This window comes from Taudactylus pleione, unplaced genomic scaffold, assembly GCF_031769625.1.
Source record: "Taudactylus pleione unplaced genomic scaffold, aTauple2 ptg000329l, whole genome shotgun sequence".
NCBI lineage: Eukaryota > Metazoa > Chordata > Amphibia > Anura > Myobatrachidae > Taudactylus > Taudactylus pleione.
In genome coordinates this window covers 1,249,544-1,268,176 of record NW_028284730.1, presented here as the reverse complement: position 1 = coordinate 1,268,176, position 18,633 = coordinate 1,249,544, and the positions used below count along the sequence as shown (strand labels likewise).

Below are 18,633 nucleotides of genomic sequence, written 5' to 3'. Positions count from 1 at the left end.
AGGGGTATACTTACTAAACTTCTACTATTAGGGGTATACTTACTAAACTTCTACTATTAGGGGTATATTTACTAAACTTCTACTATTAGGGGTATATTTACTAAACTTCTACTATTAGGGGTATACTTACTAAACTTCTACTATTAGGGGTATATTTACTAAACTTCTACTATTAGGGGTATATTTACTAAACTTCTACTATTAGGGGTATATTTACTAAACTTCTACTATTAGGGGTATATTTACTAAACTTCTACTATTAGGGGTATACTTACTAAACTTCTACTATTAGGGGTATACTTACTAAACTTCTACTATTAGGGGTATACTTACTAAACTTCTACTATTAGGGGTATATTTACTAAACTTCTACTATTAGGGGTATACTTACTAAACTTCTACTATTAGGGGTATACTTACTAAACTTCTACTATTAGGGGTATATTTACTAAACTTCTACTATTAGGGGTATATTTACTAAACTTCTACTATTAGGGGTATACTTACTAAACTTCTACTATTAGGGGTATATTTACTAAACTTCTACTATTAGGGGTATGTTTTAGAAGTGGAGATGTTGGCCATAGCAACCAATCAAATTCTAGCTATTATCTCCTAGAAGGTGCTAGATAAATGTTAAGTAGAATCTGATTGGTTGTTATGGGCAACATCTCGACTTCTAAAAACCTGCACCTTGGTAAATATGCCCCTTAGTGTCTACCTGTAATGATTTAGAATTTTTACCTAAGAGAAGCATCTATTGTTTTCACTCATGAAATAACTCACTTTTCTTCTGAGCATACATTACAGGTCTACTTATTTTCACCCATAATATCCACTGATATCCTGTATTTAGATTCTCAGCATACTTGGCTGTCACAAGCTGCATTATTTTTCCTCTTTTCAGCTAACAGTTCTTTGGGAGTTAAACTAAAAATGATAAATAGGTGCATCTCAGTAACCCAGGGGATGATATGTGGGTAACAGATGTTGCTTATTTAGGGCAAAATTTACTAAGCGACGGGTGGTTTCACTGTGGGTTCTAAACCCAGGGGGTTTGGTGGCGGTTTGGCAGCGGTTTATAAATGACACCCCTGCTCTATTCTATTCCAAAATGTGTGTTGACAGCGGTTTTCAGTGGGTCTGGCCTTAGTAAATCTGTGGATAGCAAAACCGCCACCAAACTGCCACAAAACACCAGGGTTTAGAACCCCCCGCTTAGTACATTTTGCCCTTACTTTTATGTTCCTTTGTTTCACTCTGATATTGCTTACTTTATGCAGTGCGTGAGAAATACCTAGGAGTCAGTGCTGAGTATGAGTCCACAGTCAGTAAGGTATTTTTGACTGTGACAAATGCAGCCTTCCTAGGGTGTTCCACTCATAATCCATTGCTGTACCTGACTGTCAAATATAGCAAGTATAGTGGAAGCACTAGAAGGAAGAAAAACATATGTGTGTACCCCAGAGAATTTGGCTAGGGTGATATACTGGTAGCCCAAAAGGTCACGAGAGACTGATATTTGGTGAAACAGGATGTAAAAAGAAATGGCCTAGTCATTTGGATGTGAGTGACAGCACTTTCAAAATCCATAGAGCACAACCTGTGTGGACAACTATATATATACAGTATGTTAATTATATTATAGATTTCTGTTACTGGATTTAGAGCATGCCATTAGAATATTGATTAGTGTTTGTTTGAATTAAGTCTAAAAATGGGTGTTTATCAGTTTACTTAGCTTAAAAGGGGTAGGTCCTGTGGTCTCAGCCTATGCATAGTCTGGGAATAAATGTATCAATGTTTAGAAACCCAGAATGTCCTAAAATGTACATCTCTGGGTCATTAACGCACAGGCAATAATAATAATAATAATAATAATAATAATAATAAATGACCTTCTAGAGGTTTGTCATTATAACTAAAGGCCTGATTCTAAGTCGGATGCAGCAGAGATATCGGATGTAGTGGAGCAAGGTATAGTGCAGTGGAGCAATGTATAGTGTAGTGGGGCAAGGTATAGTGTAGTGGAGCAAGGTATAGTGTAGTGGAGCAAGGTATAGTGTAGTGGAGCAAGGTATAGTGCAGTGGAGCAATGTATAGTGTAGTGGGGCAAGGTATAGTGTAGTGGAGCAAGGTATAGTGTAGTGGAGCAAGGTATAGTGTAGTGGAGCAAGGTATAGTGTAGTGGAGCAAGGTATAGTGCAGTGGAGCAATGTATAGTGTAGTGGGGCAAGGTATAGTGTAGTGGAGCAAGGTATAGTGTAGTGGAGCAAGGTATAGTGTAGTGGGGCAAGGTATAGTGTAGTGGGGCAAGGTATAGTGTAGTGGAGCAATGTATAGTGTAGTGGAGCAAGGTATAGTGTAGTGGAGCAAGGTATAGTGTAGTGGAGCAATGTATAGTGTAGTGGAGCAATGTTTTCTGTCAGTGCATGTACCGGAGACGCGGGGAGTATGCGTCCTGCTGATGGTTGAACATAGACGCTGTACAGGTCTTAGCGCACACGCACATAGAACTGTACAAGTAGTATATGGGGAGTTCCTGTCTGGCAACTGGGAGGTAACAGGGTGGTAGTTAAAAAGAAGCATGCAGAGGTAGCACCTTATGGAAGTGTCACCGAAAGCGGTATATGAGTATATGCGCTAGAATGCCCCATTTTCTTACTCTAGATGCTAACAAAACCCACTCTGCTTTCAGTTCCCACTTGTACTAGTGCACCTACTACCTATCACCCCCTTCTTCTATGTATCCCTGCTTCAATATGTCCTAAATGCTGTGACAAGACTTACAGTATTTTCCTGTTTTTCCCAGTTCACATCTGCCGCACCACTCCACTGCATTGACTCCCAATATCCTACAGAATACAATTTAAGTTACTCGCCCCCACCTACAAAGACCTCAAAAACCCTTACTGCAAAATCATGGAATGCAACAGGTCATTCCTGAAAATACAAACCAAACTGCACCATTCAACATTAAATGATACAGAAGCCTGTTAGATTTTGTATGCTTAATGTGGCAAGATCAGGGTAAGAATGCCGTCTTTTGGGGTCAGAGCCAGATCTAGACCTCATGGGGCCCTAGGCAAGATACCAGTTTGGGGCACCCTTCCCTCCAGGGGCTGGCTGGCAACTTTTAGCCTGGGAGGCAAATGCATGCAGGCGGCCCTGGCAGAGGAGTAGCGTGTAGCCAGGGTGCCTGAAGAACGTGAGTGCTATGGTGCCCCCCCCCTTCAAGTACTCCAGGGAGGAAGCGGGTCCATATTGGATTAATGTAAAGTAAAAATAAAGATTAGGGACAGCCCCGACGTGGTGCCCCAGGAGAGGACCCCCTTATGCAGGCCTCCAGTAGTGCCCCCAGTAGTGATCCCTCCTATGCAGTACCCCTTATACAGTGCCCCCAGTAGTGGTCCCCCCTGTGCAGTGCCCCCAGTAGTAAGCCCCTTATATAGTGCCCCCAGTAGTGGTACCCCCTATGCAGTGCTCCTTATATAGTGCCCCCAGTAGCAGTCCACACCCCATGCAGTGCCCCCAATAGTGGTAACCCTTATGCAGTGCCCCTTAAATAGTGGCCCCAGTTGTAGTCTCCCCCCTATGCAGTACCCCTAGTATTACCCTTTTTATAGAGCCCCCAGCAGTGGTCCCTCGATGCAGTGTACTCAGTGGTAGTCCCCGCCCCCCTATGTAGTGCCCCTAGTAGTAGTCCCCACCCCTATGCAGTGCCCCTAGTAGTTGTCCCCTCCCCTTGTAGTGCCCATAGTAGTAGTAGTCCCCCCCTTGTAGTGCCCCAGTAGTAGTCCCCCCTTGTAGTAGTATTCGCCCCCCTTGTAGTGCCCCCAGTAGTAGTCCCCCCCTTGAAGTGCCCCTGTTATAATCCCTAGTGGTCCCCCCTTGTAGTGCCCCCAGTAGTGATCTCCCCCTTGTAGTACCCCCAGTAGTGGTCTCCCTCTTGTAGTGCCCCCAGTAGTAGTCCCTCCCTCTTGTAGTGCCCCCAGTAGTGGTTCCCCCTTTGTAGTGCCCCCAGTAGTAGTCCCTCCCTCTTGTAGTGCCCCCAGTAGTGGTTCCCCCTTTGTAGTGCCCCCAGTAGTCCCCCCCTTGTAGTGCCCCCAGTAGTAGTAGTCCCCCCCCTTGTATTGCCCCCATTAGTAGTAGTCCCCCCCCCCTTGCAGTGCCTCCAGTAGTGGTTGCCCCCTTGTGGTGCCCCCAGTAGTGGTCTCCCCCTTGTAGTGCCAGCCCCCCCTGTAGACACACGTAGTAAAAAAAAACCACTTACCTGAATCCCCACTCCAACCGTCGCCATCCGCTCCTCCGTCTGTCCTTCCCGGGCCGGGCCGCTCTGCATTATGGGAGAGACGTCATATGACGTTATGACGACTCTCCCATTGCCCACTGCGGGAGCCGGAAGATGGAGCGGCTCCCACAGTGGGCGCAGCAGCAGCTGAGAGTCTGTCAGACTCTCATTGGCTGCTGCTTACAACAAACACACAGCTGCTGGAGTCGGCGGCTGTGTGTTTGTCACTTGTGTAGCGCTGACCGAACTCCGTCCGGTCTGCGCTACACACGCGGTGCAGTCTGTGTCACAGTGACTGCCCGCGGCCCGCATTACGCTGCGGCCCTGGGGCCACATGGCACCCTGCCCCCCGGCCCAGCCCGCCACTGCTTCCCTCAAAGGTATGCGGTCAGGAAGCCAGCGGACGAAATACTGACCGCCGGCTTCCGGACTGTGAAATCCCGGCATGGGACTAATGACAGACGTGGGAATCCAGACGCCCGGAATACCGAACGAAGGTAACCCTGGCGCCGGGAGCGGATAGCCACGGAGGGAGGGGGGGTTAGGTTTGGGGCTCCCGGGGGGACTTAGGGTTAGGCACCCCCCCAGGAGGGTTAGGCTAGGGGAAGGGGGGTTAGGGTTAGGCACCCAGAGGCAGGGCCGGATTAACCATGGGGGGGATAGAGCTGCAGCTCCAGGCCCATCATCAAAATAGGCCCACCGTCCACAGCAGCATCTGCTGTAGATAGGAAAAATGTTCTTGTTACAGGCTGCCTGAGGCCGTCTGACCTCCGCCCACTGAAATCCCGGTGGGCCGTCCACATCCCCCCTCCCCGGTTCAACTTCAAACACTAAGCATAGCAGTGCCCTGGTAGCCTGCTTCACTAGCCTAGCCCTCCCTGCGCCAGTGTGTCTCGGCGCTTCCTCCACGCAGTGTGACGTTGCAGCGCGCGACGTCACATGCAGTAGGTGCTGCTCCTTGTCCCCATCAAAAGGACTAATAGCCGAGCCCGACCTCAAATCCGTGAAGGCGGCTCGGCTGTGTGACTGGCTGTCCTCACACCGAAGTGTCAGGCGTCCTGTGTTGACTGCTGATTGGGTGTCCTGCAGGCTGCTTCCTGAAGAACAAGGTGTCCTTCCCTTCAACCTGAGCCGCAGACAGTGCCTTCGTAAGAGGTATGCAGGTGCTGACAAAATATTTTAATATATTGTGGGTTATGTGTTGTGTCTGTGTGTATATATATATATATAATATGTGTGCATATATATGTGTAAGTGTATATATACAATATGTGTGTATATATATATATATATATATATAATATATATATATGTATCCACGTAAATGCATATATTTACAGTATGTGTATGCTGTATGTATGCATATATCTGTGTAAATGTGTGTGTGTGTATATATATATATATATATATATATATACACACACACACACCAGTCATAACGGACACATAGTGATGCTGTCCAGCCGCTTTTGTTTCTGGCCAGTACAGCATCTCAGCACCTGGGTGAAGATTATGTAAGGTGAATGTATTTTCTGTACTGTGGACCTGATTCAGAGCTGTACGCTATGCCGATATTTATGCAGTTGATCGATTGTCGGCCATCTCTGCATGCTTCTAAGTCGCACAGCGCACGCGTCAAGTTCATTATTGTAGTCGCTCGCAGCAACTTTTTACTTTGTGATTGACAGGCAAGGACCTTTTGGTGGAGGTAACAGGGAGTGGTGGTGAAAACGCAGGCATGTCACAGTCAATTTCGGGGAGGGTCGAGTCTGTGACTGCGATCCCGTACAAAATAACAATGGCATCTCAGTTCAGGCGGGCCATTCTGCACAGCCATAGGGTTACTCAATACCCGATAATCGAAGGATCTGCGTTTCAATACATATCACACCCCGCTTGGATATGCGTTTCAATACATATCACACCCCCACCACGCTGGTCAAACTTCCTGTGGCAACACACAATAGGCCCTTTATAAATTTCAGCTCCAGGCCCATGTGGACCTTAATCTGGCACTGCCACCGGGGGCAGGTTAGGGTCAGGCACCCCCCCGGGAGGGTTAGGCTTAGGGTGCGGGGAGGGGGGGTTAGGTTTAGGCAGAGCCGGCCCTAGCCAAATTAGTGACCTAGGCAAGATTTTGGGAGGTGCCCCCCCATAGGATCCTGAATAAGCGTGTGGCCTCACAGAAGGGGCGTGGTCTTACTGGGCTGTGCTCCCAGCACCCCTCACAGATCACAGCACAGCGCACATCACCCAGCATAGCACCCTTCTACCACCACACCTCTCCCAGCACAGCACCCGCACTAACCACTAGCTGTTATCCAGGTGCCTCATCCCTGCAAACTGCCGCTGCCCGCTCACTGTTTGCTGCTGCCAGCTGAGTTCCGATCATGGACGCTGCACAGTGACAGTAGTAGCTGCCATAATCTCTGGCCAGCCAACAGCAGGTGTCCCAGCCATGCCTGCCCCAAACTGGCTCTGCTTTCCCGAGGCAGGCTTGGGTGCCCCTAGGCATTTGCTTAGTTTGTCTATGCCTAGGGCCGGCTCTGGGTTTAGGCACCCCTGGGGGGAGGTTAGAGTTAGGCACTAGGGGGGAAGTTAGGGTTAGGGATAGCTTAAATACAGGGTTAGAGGGGGGGAAGGGTTAGGAATAGCTTAAATACTTACCCTGTCGGGATCTTCATTCTTCTGCCTGCCGGCGTCGTTATTACATCCGCCGGGCTTTAGTCCGGCGGTATGTCATACCGATTCCCCCTCAAACAATCCATTACACTATATTTTCATTCCTGATTTATGCCCCTTACATTATTTCTTATTTTTCCTCCTTATATTCAAAGCTTTAAACATTACAAACATGGTGTAATGGTTAGCATTACTGCCGCACAGCACTGAGGTCATGGGTTTGATTTCCACCACAGTCCTGTGTGGAGTTTGTATATTCTCCCCTTACTTGCATAGCTTTCCTCCCACACTCCAAAAATATACTGGTAGGTTAACTGGCTCCCAACAGAAAAATGAACCCTAGTGTGTGCGTGTACATGTGTTTAGGGCAGACTAGATGGGCCAAGTGGTTCTTAACTGCCATCAAATTATATGTTTAAACATTAGAAACAAACACAAAAGACCATAACACAGAACACATTCTAGGAACTTAGGGCCCGATTCAGACCCATTCGCAAGGCTGCGTTCGAACGCAGCCATCCGCAGTCAAAGTATGCAAATCCCATGATCGCTAGCAAGACATTAGCACGTCCACTATGTTTTGCCGTGCGATCGCGGTATGAAATTAGAAGCCCACCAGCCTGACAGAAGACGCCCACTTTCCCTTAGTAACATAACGTCATCTCCAGGAAGTGTATTAAACAATCGGTAACATCGGCTGACATCGGACCCATACGCAGCACTTGTGGTTGACCATACCCTACCGCAAGCACTGCGAGTTCAGCCATGTGAAGTGTATGCTGACGATGCGTCTTAATTATGCACGCCCCTGAAATGGCGTTCCAAAGCACAGACTCCTGCGTTGGGACCACCACACCCCCAGTTACCATCGACCACCCCGTCACCACCCACAAATGGCACGTTCTGTCAGTCATGCTTGCGGAGAGTCTGTGTACTGGCTGCGATCGCTTCCCGATCGCAGTGACTGGTTCGTGCATGCACACTGCATCTTGTACGCATGCGCAGATTGCAAACATCGACAGGCTGCGTTCACCGGGTCTGAATCAGGCCCTTACTGTATATACAATACAGGAACAGCTTTAGTGACCAATGTACAATACATTCTTAATATTTTACCACTGACACCAAAGTAACTTTGATCACATTTCTTACACATTCTGGTGTTTGGTTTGAGCAACAACTGAACCTCTTCACCATTCTGAATGATTTCATGCACTGAGTTGCTGCCATTTGACTGACAGATCAGATATTTGCATTAATAAAGTGTAGTGGGGTAATTAATAAGGGGGATACTGTGTAATGTTATCAGTTGACGAATCTACTGTGTAATTTACACACTAACCCCAACGTTATCAGTTGCTGAATCTACCATAGGGATGGACATCAGGAGCCCTCCATCAACTGATGGCTGGGTTTCCACCATTGAAACTTTTGATGTGATGGTAATTAACCATTGCATCAAAAGAATTTGATGCAAAAAACACTCATGTAACTTACGCATGCGCAAAAATCATGCAGCATGGTCGGCCAGGGATGTAACTGGGGACAGGATCGGGGGCGGGGCCCGGAGCAGTGATTAGCTGCTGCTCCAGAGTCTCGACAGATGCAGGAGTTACACTCGGTACTGATCTCAGCCAACCCGAAGCTGGCTGCGAGCCCATCCTACTCCTCTGAGTGCAGCATGACAAGCATCACTTAAAAGTTAAGTATGTAGAATAGGAAGCTACACTTTCACCACTAAAATGTCTCCAGGATGTACTTAGTTGCAGTGCTTATCTGGCTGCTGGCTGGCTGTGAGAGCCAATCAGAGCTGCAGCCTGGGAGAGGGGAGGAACCAAGCAATTCACTTCTGATGCAGAAAGGGACAGCCTCCATTGCCTCCAACGGAGCTAAGGTCCTAGGTGCCGCGATGCAGGGGGCAACAGCCAGGAAGGGAGGAGCCAGAGGCAGGGCAGGAATTTAAAAATCAGGTAACCATCGGAACACCATCAAATCATTACCATTCGATGGTGACAAACATTGGAAAGCCACCATAGAATGGTAAAAACACTAACATCAAAAGAAATATATTGATGGTCTCTAACCATCGCAATTCGATGTCCATCCCTAATCTACCATCACACCACCCTCCATGCACACACAGCAAAGTCACTGAATGATCTGAATCTGCCATGTTAAACCCAAGGTCCAAGCGGTTGAAGCACATGGGAGTATGGGAGTAGATGTGTGATAGTGGCACTTAATGTGCCGCTATAACGCTACCCGCTTCGCCTCTTTACCGAGGCGAGGCAGGAAGCACCACCAATGAGATGTATGAACCTCATTGGCCGGAGAGGGGAAGCGTTAACTCCCCCCTCTGGCTCTACCCACTAGAGACCACAGCGCATCAGCCTAGTGCTGATGCACTGTGTGTCAGTCCTGGCCGGCTCCACTGAGCATGCGCAGGATCTCACAAGTATAGCGAGATCCCCGCATGCAGCCTGGAGCCGGCACCCGCCGCGCAGGGACAGCGCTGTCCCTGCTGTGGGTATAGGGCAGCGCCAGGCTGTAGCTGATGATAGTGACATCTACAGCAGGCCGAACGGTCAGGCAATCTGACCGTTCATATATGGCCCAGGCTATCGGCGCTGCTATCTTGTAGATAGCAGCGCCGATAATGACAGGGGCGCATAGCAGGGGCTGCCCAGACCCCCGATTATACATCGGGGAGAAGCGGTATCAGCGCACATAACGTGCGCTGATACCGCTTCTGGGCTTCATACATCTTGTGCGCTGATACCGCTTCTGGGCTTCATACATCTTCCCCATGATGAGCTGGGCGCACAAAACCTCAAGTGCAAAAGATGCTGCTAGGGAACCAGGCGACAAGAAGGGTGTTCACACTTTCGCTGCTACCAAACATTGCCCACAATGTCCCTGTTTATGAGATAATAGATCAAACATCACCACAACAAACACTATCATTGACATTACACTACATCACTATAAAACCCAATCAGCACACATTGCACCACTCTATCACTTTAGCACTCATTCAGCACACACCGAATCACTATCACTCACTCAGCATCACTCTGTAACTCACTCAGCACACACCGCATCACTATATCATTCATGCAGCAGACACACCGCATCACTATATCACTCACTCAGCACACACAGCATGACTATATCACTCACAGCACACACCGCATCACTATCGCTCACTCAGCACACATCGAATCACTATCACTCACTCAAGCACACACCGCAGCATCACTCTATCACTCACTCAGCACACACCGCATCACTATATCACTCACTCAGCACGCACAGCATCACTATATCACTCACTCAGCACACACTGCATCACTATCACTCACAGCACACACCACATCACTATCACTCACAGCACACACCGCATCACTATCACTCACTCAGCACACACCACATCACTCTATAACTCACTCAGCACACACCACATCACTATATCACTCATGCAGCAGACACACCGCATCACTATATCACTCACTCAGCACACACAGCATGACTATATCACTCACAGCACACACCGCATCACTATCGCTCACTCAGCACACACCGCATCACTATCACTCACTCAAGCACACACCGCCGCATCACTCTATCACTCACTCAGCACACACCGCATCACTATATCACTCACTCAGCACGCACAGCATCGCTCTATCACTCTCAGCACACACCGCATCACTATCACTCACTCAGCATCACTCTGTAAGTCACTCAGCACACACCGCATCACTATATCACTCATGCAGCAGACACACCGCATCACTATATCACTCACTCAGCACGCACAGCATCACTCTATCACTCACTCAGCACACACCGCATCACTATATCACTCACTCAACACGCACAGCATCACTATATCACTCACTCAGCACACACTGCATCACTATCACTCACAGCACACACCGCATCACTATCACTCACAGCACACACCGCATCACTATCACTCACTCAGCACACACCGCATCACTCTATAACTCACTCAGCACACACCACATCACTATATCACTCATGCAGCAGACACACCGCATCACTATATCACTCACTCAGCACGCACAGCATCACTCTATCACTCACTCAGCACACACCGCATCACTATATCATTCATGCAGAAGACACATTGCATCACTATATCACTCACTCAGCACGCACAGCATCGCTCTATCACTCTCAGCACACACCGCATCACTATCACTCACTCAGCATCACTCTGTAACTCACTCAGCACACACCGCATCACTATATCACTCATGCAGCAGACACACCGCATCACTATATCACTCACTCAGCACGCACAGCATCACTCTATCACTCACTCAGCACACACAGCATCACTATATCATTCATGCAGAAGACACATTGCATCACTATATCACTCACTCAGCACGCACAGCATCGCTCTATCACTCTCAGCACACACCGCATCACTATCACTCACTCAGCATCACTCTGTAACTCACTCAGCACACACCGCATCACTATATCACTCATGCAGCAGACACACCGCATCACTATATCATTCACTCAGCACGCACAGCATCACTATATCACTCACTCAGCACACACTGCATCACTATCACTCACAGCACACACCGCATCACTATCGCTCACTCAGCACACACCGCATCCCTCTATCACTCACTTAAGCACACACCGCATCACTATATCACTCACAGCACACACCACAAACACTATCATTGACATTACACTACATCACTATAAAACCCAATCAGCACACATTGCACCACTCTATCACTTTAGCACTCATTCAGCACACACCGAATCACTATCACTCACTCAGCACACGCTGCACCACTCTTTCACTCACTCAGCACACACCGCATCACTATCACTCACTCAGCATCACTCTGTAACTCACTCAGCACACACCGCATCACTATATCACTCATGCAGCAGACACACCGCATCACTATATCACTCACTCAGCACACACAGCATCACTATATCACTCACAGCACACACCGCATCACTATCGCTCACTCAGCACACACCGAATCACTATCACTCACTCAAGCACACACCGCCGCATCACTCTATCACTCACTCAGCACACACAGCATCACTCTATCACTCACTCAGCACACACCGCATCACTATATCACTCATGCAGAAGACACATTGCATCACTATATCACTCACTCAGCACACACCGCATCACTATATCACTCACTCAGCATGCACAGCATCACTATATCACTCACTCAGCACACACTGCATCACTATCACTCACAGCACACACCGCATCACTATCACTCACAGCACACACCGCATCACTATCACTCACTCAGCACACACCACATCACTCTATAACTCACTCAGCACACACCACATCAGTATATCACTCATGCAGCAGACACACCACATCACTATATCACTCACTCAGCACGCACAACATCACTCTATCACTCACTCAGCACACACAGCATCACTCTATCACTCACTCAGCACACACCGCATCACTATATCACTCATGCAGAAGACACATTGCATCACTATATCACTCACTCAGCACACACAGCATCACTCTATCACTCTCAGCACACACAGCATCGCTCTATCACTCTCAGCACACACCGCATCACTATCACTCACTCAGCACACATCGCATCACTATCACTCACTCAAGCACACACCGCATCACTATATCACTCACTCAGCACACACAGCATCACTATATCACTCACAGCACACACCGCATCACTATCGCTCACTCAGCACACACCGCATCACTATCACTCACTCAAGCACACACCGCCATATCACTCTATCACTCACTCAGCATGCACAGCATCACTATATCACTCACTCAGCACACACTGCATCACTATCACTCACAGCACACACCGCATCACTATCACTCACAGCACACACCGCATCACTATCACTCACTCAGCACACACCGCATCACTCTATAACTCACTCAGCACACACCACATCAGTATATCACTCATGCAGCAGACACACCACATCACTATATCACTCACTCAGCACGCACAACATCACTCTATCACTCACTCAGCACACACAGCATCACTCTATCACTCACTCAGCACACACCGCATCACTATATCACTCATGCAGAAGACACATTGCATCACTATATCACTCACTCAGCACACACAGCATCACTCTATCACTCTCAGCACACACAGCATCGCTCTATCACTCTCAGCACACACCGCATCACTATCACTCACTCAGCACACATCGCATCACTATCACTCACTCAAGCACACACCGCATCACTATATCACTCACTCAGCACACACAGCATCACTATATCACTCACAGCACACACCGCATCACTATCGCTCACTCAGCACACACCGCATCACTATCACTCACTCAAGCACACACCGCCATATCACTCTATCACTCACTCAGCATGCACAGCATCACTATATCACTCACTCAGCACACACTGCATCACTATCACTCACAGCACACACCGCATCACTATCACTCACAGCACACACCGCATCACTATCACTCACTCAGCACACACCGCATCACTCTATAACTCATTCAGCACACACCACATCACTATATCACTCATGCAGCAGACACACCGCATCACTATATCACTCACTCAGCACGCACAGCATAACTCTATCACTCTCAGCACACACAGCATCGCTCTATCACTCTCAGCACACACTGCATCACTATCACTCACTCAGCATCACTCTGTAGCTCACTCAGCACACACGCATCACTATATCACTCACTCAGCACACACCGCATCACAATATATCACTCATGCAACAGACACAGCATCACTATCACTCACTCAGCACACGCAGCATCACTATATCACTCACTCAGTGCACACCACATCACTATATCACTCACTCTGCATCACTATATCACTCACTCAGCACACACCGCATCACTATATCACTTACTCAGCACACACTGCACTCTATCACTCACTCAGCACACACCGCATCACTCTATAACTCACTCAGCACACACCACATCACTATATCACTCATGCAGCAGACACACCGCATCACTATATTACTCACTCAGCACGCACAGCATTACTATATCACTCACTCAGCACACACAGCATCACTATATCACTCACTCAGCACACACCGCATCACTATATCACTCACTCAGCACGCACCGCATCACAATATATCACTCATGCAGCAGACACAGCATCACTATATCACTCACTCAGCACACACAGCATCACTCTATCACTCTCAGCACACACAGCATCGCTCTATCACTCTCAGCACACACCGCATCACTATCACTCACTCAGCATCACTCTGTAAGTCACTCAGCACACACCGCATCACTATATCACTCATGCAGCAGACACACCGCATCACTATATCACTCACTCAGCACGCACAGCATCACTATATCACTCACTCAGCACACACTGCATCACTATCACTCACAGCACACACCGCATCACTATCGCTCACTCAGCACACATCGCATCACTATCACTCACTCAAGCACACACCGCATCACTATATCACTCACTCAGCACACACAGCATCACTATATCACTCACAGCACACACCGCATCACTATCGCTCACTCAGCACACACCGCATCACTATCACTCACTCAAGCACACACCGCCATATCACTCTATCACTCAGCATGCACAGCATCACTATATCACTCACTCAGCACACACTGCATCACTATCACTCACAGCACACACCGCATCACTATCACTCACAGCACACACCGCATCACTATCACTCACTCAGCACACACCGCATCACTCTATAACTCATTCAGCACACACCACATCACTATATCACTCATGCAGCAGACACACCGCATCACTATATCACTCACTCAGCACGCACAGCATAACTCTATCACTCTCAGCACACACAGCATCGCTCTATCACTCTCAGCACACACTGCATCACTATCACTCACTCAGCATCACTCTGTAGCTCACTCAGCACACACCGCATCACTATATCACTCACTCAGCACACACCGCATCACAATATATCACTCATGCAGCAGACACAGCATCACTATCACTCACTCAGCACACGCAGCATCACTATATCACTCACTCAGTGCACACCACATCACTATATCACTCACTCTGCATCACTATATCACTCACTCAGCACACACCGCATCACTATATCACTTACTCAGCACACACTGCACTCTATCACTCACTCAGCACACACCGCATCACTATCACTCAGCACACACCGCATCACTCTATAACTCACTCAGCACACACCACATCACTATATCACTCATGCAGCAGACACACCGCATCACTATATTACTCACTCAGCACGCACAGCATTACTATATCACTCACTCAGCACACACAGCATCACTATATCACTCACTCAGCACACACCGCATCACTATATCACTCACTCAGCACGCACAGCATCACTATTTCACTCACTCAGCATGCACAGCATCACTATATCACCCTCAGCACACACTGCATTACTATCACTCACTCAGCACCACTCTATCACTCACTCAGCACACACTGCATCACTATATCACTCATGCAGAAGACACATTGCATCACTATATCACTCACTCAGCACACACCGCATCACTATATCACTTACTCAGCACACACCGCATCACTATCACTCACTCAGCACACACCGCATCACTCTATCACTCACTCAGCACACACCGCATCACTATATCACTTACTCAGCACACACCGCATCACTATCACTCACTCAGCACACACCGCATCACTCTATCACTCACTCAGCACACACCGCATCACTATATAACTCACTCAGCACACACCGCATCACTATATCACTTACTCAGCACACACCGCATCACTATATCACTCACTCAGCACACACTGCATCACTATCACTCACTCAGCACACACCGCATCACTAGCACTCACTCAGCACACACCGCATCACTAGCACTCACTCAGCATACACCGCATCACTCTATCACTCACTCAGCACACACCGCATCACTATCACTCACTCAGCACACACCGCATCACTAGCACTCACTCAGCACACACTGCATCACTATATCACTCACTCAGCACACACCGCATCACTAGCACTCACTCAGCACACACCGCATCACTAGCACTCACTCAGCACACACCGCATCACTATATCACTTACTCAGCACACACCGCATCACTATCACTCACTCAGCACACACCGCATCACTCTATCACTCACTCAGCACACACCGCATCACTATATCACTTACTCAGCACACACCGCATCAATATCACTCACTCAGCACACACCGCATCACTCTATCACTCACTCAGCACACACCGCATCACTATATAACTCACTCAGCAGACACCGCATCACTATATCACTTACTCAGCACACACCGCATCACTCTATAACTCACTCAGCACACACCGCATCACTATCACTCACTCAGCACACACCGCATCACTATCACTCACTCAGCACACACCGCATCACTATATCACTTACTCAGCACACACCGCATCACTATATCACTCACTCAGCACGCACCGCATCACTAGCACTCACTCAGCACACACTGCATCACTAGCACTCACTCAGCACACACTGCATCACTAGCACTCACTCAGCACACACTGCATCACTAGCACTCACTCAGCACACACTGCATCACTAGCACTCACTCAGCACACACTGCATCACTAGCACTCACACAGCAAATTACACTTGGCAGCATGCACAGTATCCCTCCTCTTTCTCCCCCTATACAAAACTCAAATGACTCACCTGTCTCCCTGTCACAGTACACTGTGGCAGAGCAGTAAAACGTCATCTGAGGGCAGGGACACACAGTATGTAATAGCCCCCATGCTGCCTGTACTGTAATAGTAGAGGATAGCTGCCCAGGAATCAGGACTACACTAAGGAAAATCCTCTCAGCACCCCCTGCTGGCGCCTGGAGGCAAGTACTCCTAAGTGAAAAGTAGGAGAAGATACCGACGAAGACTTCCTGCCGCTACATCCGGACCTAGCTGTTGTGAGTGACAGCGACTAATCCCCAGGGTCCCTTGTGACCCACCGGGCCCTAGGTGGGTGCCTAGGTTGCCTATTGATAAATCCGGCCCTGCTTGGGGTAGAAGGGTGCACTTTCACACAGCAGCCAATTAGTAGTACTGTACATCAGTTGAAAACCTTTGTATAAGTTTCTGCAGCTAGTTGTATTTGCGGCATAAAGATTAATAAAACATAAAAGAAAAGACTAGCCAGTCTGGCTCTAACTAAACAAATGATTCCCTTTCTCAGAGTAGAGGGACCTTACAAAACAACAGTATTGGCATGTTACTTACAGCCAGTGATCACTGTGTTTCTCTACAGTCCCGCTGTCTGTTTCCCCAGGTAGTGTGAGACTGAGATTAGCAACTGACACACCTTATATCAGCCTCTCACAGGTGCTCTGACAATGTTGCCAATTAGCTTCTGTCCACCAGACAGAAGCCAGGAATCTTGGGCACACATAGGGGCTGATTCAGAGTTATATGCAAATCCAATGGTTTACGTACAACTCTGATGTTTGAAAATCTGTGCATGTACAGATCTCCTTCTGTGAGATTACTTGCAGTGCCCGGCCACTTGGGGGTGGAGTCAGGCAGCATCCCAGCAAACAGGGGAGTGTCAACTTCGTTTTCTTGGAGTGTTTAGACATAGAGTAAAAGCCACTCTTTAGACTGACCACGTTTTGGTCTACTATATTTGTTTGAGATATATGATAGGTACAAACATAAAAACCAGAAGAGACACAGTGGGTTAGTAAAACAGCTGTATACAGATTTATTTAGTACAGGTATATTGATAAACATAAGTTTTATAAAGAGAAAAATTAGGTTGCCTCAAAATACATAAAATGTAAGGTATTTGAGCAAACAAGTAATTGTATTTTATTTTTTCTTTTAGCTATTCATTATTTCAATATCAGCAGACACATTAACATTGAAACCATTAGCTCTTCTATGTTTATATAGTTTAAAATGATCTACAGTTCTGGCTCTGTCATGCATGTTTGTTTATTCTGTTTATAAGAATAGCTGGTCTGCCAATCCTCTGTATTTTTATTTTTGTCTCCAGATGTTCATGTAATGTGGAGTTTAAAGTGAGATTTTATTAAAAAGCAGCGGTATCTCAGCATAAGCAAAGTATAAGGATAGGCAGGAGGCCCAAACACTGAAGGGTCCACCGCATGTATTCTTGTAATGCATGGCTCTTTCTGCAAATGGATCATAAAATACAGCACTGGACAGTTCTATGTCCAAGGAGAAGCTGCCAGATGAGGACATGGTGATAATGGTCATGAGACAACTGTTATGGATAATTCGGCTTAAATTGTCCTTGCGGTGACGTGGCCCATTAGTCATTTCCTGTAACATGACTTCATCTGGGCACGCTAACTAGCACTGCCTGGCTTATCTACACAACACTTTGAACCTACTGCCATAGCCCCCTGGTATTTCATACATCACCACATTTCATATGTAGTTAGAATAGAAATTAAACAAAAATCTAATTTTGCTTGCTTGGTGGTTTTGACTTTAATGATGTGGAACTTGACACGCTTAATATTAGTTCATGGCACACAATGCACTCTCTTTG

At 47.5% G+C, this 18,633-nt stretch overlaps 1 protein-coding gene across 1 annotated transcript in view; it reads left to right on the top strand.

Moving 5' to 3' along the window:
• Positions 1 to 18,633, top strand: part of FAM178B (family with sequence similarity 178 member B) — a 425,328-nt gene that overhangs the window by 106,145 nt on the left and 300,550 nt on the right. The window lies entirely within an intron of this gene.